The sequence below is a fragment of the Myxine glutinosa genome, chromosome 6 (genome assembly GCF_964187855.1).
Source record: "Myxine glutinosa chromosome 6, kmMyxGlut1.1, whole genome shotgun sequence".
Classification (NCBI taxonomy): domain Eukaryota; kingdom Metazoa; phylum Chordata; class Myxini; order Myxiniformes; family Myxinidae; genus Myxine; species Myxine glutinosa.
Genome location: NC_136266.1, coordinates 65,573,074 through 65,580,203, shown reverse-complemented (window position 1 = coordinate 65,580,203; position 7,130 = coordinate 65,573,074).

The window sequence follows — 7,130 nt, the reverse complement described above, 5'->3', positions numbered from 1 at the left end:
TGGCCGGTAATGCCTCAAACATAGTTTACAATCCCCTTGTCTTTTTTGTATTCAACCATTGTATCCGATTGTCCTTGTAATTCACATTAAACTACACTGATATATGCAATAATTTTGTCCTGTATGTGATTCATGTAAAAGCTCCTGTCCGAGCCTCAGACCATTGTCAAAAGAAAAGAAAAGGGTACCTATTCGTGCCCAAAGAAGGACGTGCCAATTGAACGACCTGGTCGATTTGCGCATTGCTCCCCAGATCCAGACAACAACCACACTCTGAGATAGCAAGCATTGTAACCTGGTGTCAATAAACCACTGAGAAGACCAGACAGTTTAGAGTGGGTTCAAGGGTCGAACCCAATCTAGACAGGTCAAAGTGAAGTGTGCGTATATCCAAGCTATAGAACAAGCCCATCAGTGTACGCACACATGATGCATATATGTATGTATGTATGTATGTAGGTAATGTAAATAAATAAATAACACCTCTTCACTGGAATGGTGACCATGAACCCATGGGCCACACCAGCACTTCCTGCCAAGTTCACAACCACCAGGTCTGGAATTGATGCATCCACCCTTTTTTGTCCTCCATTATACTGTTACGGTGCCAGGGTTCAGGGGTTACCACTACGGGGTTCTTCGGGCCCGCTCCTTAACCTTTGACCCTTCTGGGAAAGGCTTTACACATGTACCTTACATCTTTCCTCTAAGCAGACACCACACACATTAGCTCTTCTACATTTACGACAACTACTTTTATTACCATTCCCTTTACCTCATTTGTACTGTAATAATAACTCCGTGTTCCGGCAGGTTGCTAGTCAACCATGGACGCTGATTGACACCACCAAAACGAGCAGGGTTCTTGCTCCTTTATTAATGCGTCACCTTACAGGTGGTTTGGCGATCTCAATTGGGGAGCATACATGGCACACATACTTTATTATTCATTATTTATCTATTACGTACAGCTGGGCATAAACTTAAAGTACATATGAACTAGCCCTGGAGCCAATCTTCCTGTCTATCTAATTGTAACATACTGTGATGTCATATCCTTTTTCAGGCTCCACCACTTGTTGGGCACCCGAGTGCCTTTTCCTGTGTCATCACTTCCAGGAATAAACCGCTGTTTGGACGCTTAATTTGTGTCTCTCAGTCCCTCGATTTGCAATGCCATCAATCTCGTAAGAACTTTACAGTGGCGACGAGGAGCTGGACTGTGTGTTTGAGCTCATGTGTGGTGTTTTATTTTCATGATGGCAGTCGCCGGGATCGGGATTTTGAGTGAATTCAATCCGATTTTTGCGAAAGACTGCACGAGTATTTCATTGCCAACGGATTTGATGGCGCTGATGATGCACCTCGACGGCGTGCTATATTGCTGACTGTGTGCAGATCCTAGACCTACAGCCTGATGAAGGATTTCCTATCACCCGAAAAGCCCCACGACAAGTCATACACTGCACTGGTTGAGTTGGCACAGAGACACTACTCACCCAAGCCGGGGAAAATCGTGACAAGATACAAGTTTTATATACAGCTAAGAAGTGAGGGCCAATCGGCGAGTGAGTTTGTAGCTGATCTCAGACGTCTGGCTCAACACTGTGAGTTTGGCACAAGACTGGACGAGATGCTGAGAGACTTTTTTGTGATTGGAATGAACAGGGATTCCATCTTGCGTAAACTGCTCTCGGAGACAGATTCAGACCTCAAGATTTTCGACATTGCCACTGAGTGTATGCAAGCTGATGAGAGTCTACGGGTCATCACAAGATCAATGCCGGATGTGCACAGAGTCACAACTTACAAAGAGAAGTATCTGATTTCTCCACCTCCATCTGCCCGCGAGATGTACCATCCCAAGAAGACTGGCGGCATGACCTTCTGGCATTGCAGTGGTGTACATGGCGCATTCCAATGTCGTTATAAACAATTCACATGCCATGCCAGTGGGAAGAGGGGGAATCTGAAGCCTGATGTCCCAGACCCACCTCTTCCACTCACCATGTCACTGTCGACAATGACAACACAGAGCCAACTAATCGCATGCTTCACGTAACCAACAGCACATCAGGCACTACCACATTCGAAGGTGAGAATGATTCAGTTCTCTCTGTGGGCACTAGGAATACTGAACCTCCATTTGTTGTGATGGTGACAATAGATCATTCCCCCGTGGAAATAAAGATCGATACTGGCGCTTCGAGACCTATCATGTATGAAGGCATGTTCCCCTCGATGTATCCACAGGGTGGGGTTCTAGAGATCACATATGTGGCGACCAAACTGAAGACATACCAGCGAAATTGTGCCTGTGATCGGCTCAGCCATTGTTTCCATTGAGTACGATGGTGTGTCCCATGCTTTACCGTTGCTTGTCATAAAGGGCAAGGGTCCGGCTTTGTTTGGCAGAGACTGGTTAAAGGTCATCAGACTCAACTGGTATAATGAGAACCATGTGTCCACCACTGCTGGATGCGCATCGATTGTCAGCAAGTATCCTGATATATTTTGTGATGGTGTGGGCACTTTTAAAGGCACCAAGGTTAAGATTCACGTGGAGGCCGAGGCTACGCCTATTTTCCATAGGGCAAGTACATGATGTGAGCAAAAATTGAGCAGGAGCTCGATCGTCCGCTGGATGAAGGAATCATTGCTCCAGCTGAATACTCCGACTGGGCTGCTCCAATTGTACCTATGCTGAAAGCTGATGGCAGCTTACATATCTGTGGGGAATACAAGACTACCAGAAATCGTCATTCAAAATTGGATGGATATCCTCTGACCAAGGCCGAGGACCTGTTCATGGCTCTCATGGGAGGTGAGACATTTACAAGGTTAGACCTGATGAATGCTTATGCACAAATGGAACTTTCAGACGAATCTAAAACTTTCACCTGTATCAATACACACCATGGACTGTTCGCGTACAATGGATGCCCTTTTGGGATTCGGTCCGCCACGCCCATTTTCCAGCGAAAAATGGAGAACTTATGAAGAACCATACCCAGTACGGTTGAGTTTCAGGATGATGTATTGGTGACCAGTCGGTCAGCCCAGGAACACCTCCAGAACCTGAATTAAGTGCTAAGACGTCTCTCCAGTGCAGGCCTTCATCTCCGTCATGAGAAATGTGTCTTCAGGGCACCTACGGTTGAATACTTGGGTCATCGCGTCACACGGAAAAGCATTTTGCTCTCACCAGGTAAAGTGGAAGCTATCAAGAACGCTCCGCTCCCACCAATGTGTCTGAGCTTCAGGCTTTTCTCGGAATGTTAACCTACTTTGGTAATTTCCTACAAAACCTGAGTACTGTCTTGGAACTCTTTCACATTTTCTTGCGCAAAGGCATTCATTGGAAATGGGGTCCTGCTCAAGAGAAGGCTTTCAGGGATGCAAAAACACTGTTATGCGCTTCACCATTGTTTGTACATTATGACCCGATGAAAGACCTCACGTTGAGCTGTGACAGTTAATCTTATGGATTAGGTTTTGCACTATTTCAAACCAACGATGCTGGTCTTTTGCAACCTGTTGCATATGCATCGAGGAAACTGTCAAGTACGGAACGTCAGTACAGGCAGGTTGAGCACGAGGCACTTTCTTGCATTTTTGGAGTAGGTAAAATGCCCCAGTACCTTTATGGCCGAGATTTCACATTGGAAACTGACCACAAACCCCTCAGTCTGTTGGAGGATGATAAGGCAGTATCACCGACTTCATCTGGTCGGGTGCAGTGTTGGGCTTTAACCATTGCTGTTTATGACTACAAGCTTGTGTACAGGCCAGTATGTGAAATGTGTTGTGCAGATGCATTGAGTCATCTACCGCTTCCGAAAATTATTAAGGAACAACCTCTACCTGGTAATGTTGTTCATATGCTGTCTCAGGTTGTTCATGAGAAAGCACCTGTAACTGCAAAGCAAATTGCAAGAGGTACGAGTGACGACCCTACATTGTCGCATGTCAAACGCTGTGTTCTGTCGGGTGATTGGTCATCCTGTGCAAGTGAAGCTAAACCGTATTTAAACAGGAAGGACGAGTTGTCAGTTGACATGGATTGCCTTCTTTGGGGGAGTCGTATCATCATCCCACCTAAACTACGTGAGACAATATTTCAGAACTACATGATGCTCACCCTGGGATGGTCACTATGGAAACTATAGCCAGAGCTCATGTGTGGTGGCCAAAGTTATATGATGACATAGAAACCTGCGTACGTCATTGTCACACATGTCAAGTTAATGCTAAGTCACAGTCAGAAGCACCACTTGAAATGTGGTCATGGCCAGTTAAACCTTGGTCGAGGTTACACATTGATCATGCTGAACCCTTCTTAGGCAAGTTGTTCCTTGTCGTCGTTGATGCCCACTTAAAGTGTATTGAGGTTGTTGTTGTACCCTCTACAGGCTCGGGCATTACAATGGAACCCCGACGCAATATGTTCGCCATTCATGGTATTCCTGATTGCATTGTATCGGACAATGGCTCATCTTATACCAGTGTAGAGTTCTTGGGCTTTTGCAAGCAAAATGGCATCAAATGGCTTTACTCACCTGCTTTAACCTCACTCAACATGTCAACTTTCCTACCCATAACCGTGGTCACATTCTCGACCTTGTCTGCTCTACTGGACTAATTTTGCACCATCTCTCTGGCTCCGACCTCACCCTCTCTGACCACTTAGCCATCACTATGACCATCAACATCCCCACCCCAGCACCAAGGCATTATCGCACTATCAACTTCCGTAAGCTAAACGCTCTTTCACCCACTCCATTCTCATCCACCCTCTCTGAAAAAATGTCCACTTCTCCCTTCGTTGACCTCCACACCCCTTCTGACCTCACTGACGACTACAACCACACTCTCTCCTTCTGCCTCGACCAGCTTGCACCTATGAAAACCAAAACAGTTTCTTTCACCCATTCTGCTCCCTGGTTTAACCCTGAAACTCCGCCTGATGAAAACTCGTGCTCGCCAACTTGAAAGACTCCGCAATAAAACAGGTCTCACAATTCACTCCCAAGCCTACAAGGACCACCTACAACACTACAAAGATGCCCTCTCCCGCGCCCGCTCCGCCTACTACTCTCAAATTATCCACTCTGGCTCCGGTAACCCAAAAGCACTCTTCTCTACAATAAACAAACTCCCCAGGCCCCTGAACACCACCACCCAGTCATTCACAGTAGACAACTGCATCTCCTTCCTTTCATTCTTCCAATGCAAAATTTACAACATCTACACCAGCTTAACCACCACCGCACCCGCTCCCCCTCAACCACCTGCCCCCCCTTATCCTGCCAACCCCTGTCTCAATTCTCCCCAGTCTCCCCTACTGACGTCTCTGAACTCCTCATAGGAATGAAAACTGCCACCTGCACTCTTGACTCCATCCCCTCCAGCTTTGTCAAGGCCTCCCTTCCTGCTCTCTCTCCACTTATCACTGCAACAATAAACTCCTCCCCGTCTACAGGCATCGTCCCACCATCCCTCAAAATTGCTGCTGTTACCCCCATTCTGAAAAAACCTGGACTCATCCCTGACACCCTAAATAACTTCAGACCCATCTCCAACCTACCCTTTCTGTCAAAAGTTTTGGAACGCGCTGTAGCCACTCAACTTAAACATCACCTCTCTGCCAATAACCTGAATGAAACATTCCAATCCAGGTTCCGCTCCAACCACAGTACTGAAACTGCTCTCCTCAAAATCACCAACGACCTTCTCCTCTCCTCTGACGCTGGCAACCTCAACATTCTCATCCTCCTCGACCTCAGCACCACCTTTGACACCATCAATCACACCATCCTCCTCACCCGACTTGAAACCACCTTTAACATTACCGGCACTGCCCTCTCTTGGATCAAATCATACCTCTCTGACAGATGCCAGTTCATCTCCATCAATAACTGCAAATCCCCCACTGCTCCCCTCCCCCAAGTTGTCCCCCAAGGTTCAGTTCTTGGCCCCCTCCTCTTCATCCTGTACCTGTCCCCCCTTGGTCACTTAATCCGCCGTCATGGTCTCCAATTCCACTGCTTCGCCGATGACATCCAGCTTTTCATCTCCACCAAGTCCATCTCCACCACCACCCACTCTATCCTGACAAACTGCATCACTGAAATAAAATCCTGGCTTCAAATCAACTTCCTCAAACTTAACTATGATAAATCTGAAATAATCATCATTGGCCCAAAAACGCTCACCAAATCCACCCATAACTTTGCCCTCAACATCGACGGTTTCCCAGTATCCACCTCCCCTCACATCCGGAATCTTGGCATCATCTTTGACCAAACCCTCTCCTTTGATAAATACACTAATCAGATCACAAAGACAGCCTTCTTTCACCTGAAAAACATTGCCCGTCTCCATCCTTCCCTCTCCTCCACGGCTGCAGAAACCCTCATCCACGCCTTCATCACCTCCCGTCTGGACTACTGCAACAGCCTCCTCTATGGTTCACCCTCAATAATCACCAATAAACTCCAATACATTCAGAACTCTGCTGCCCGTCTCCTCACCCATTCCCGGACCCGTGACCACATCACCCCCGTCCTTTACAAGCTTCACTGGCTCCCCATCCCCCAGAGAATCCAGTACAAAATCCTCCTCTTGACCTACAAAGCCCTCCATAACCTGGCCCCATCCTACCTGGCTGACCTCCTCTCCAGACACACTCCCACCCGCAACCTCCGCTCTGCTGGTACCAACCTCCTGACCCCCCCTCCCCCCATCCGGACCAAATTCAGATCCTGGGGGGACAGGGCCTTCTCCATCGCTGCTCCCACCCTCTGGAACTCACTACTTCACATCATCAGAGACTCCTCCTCACTCACCACATTCAAAACATCACTCAAGACCCACTTGTTCAACACTGCATTCAACATTTAACCGACAGCATTTAACCCCATGACTATCTCTTCTCCTTCTCCTTACTTTTGCTTTGATTATTTACCTATTGATTTTTGTCTTTTTGCACTTGTTTTTTGTACTCTGTCAAAGCGTCTTTGGGCTTCTTGAAAAGCGCTATATAAAATAAATGTATTATTTTATTATTATTATTATCAAGCATTATACCTCTGCTCCATACAAGCCTGCCAGCAACGGCCAGACTGAGA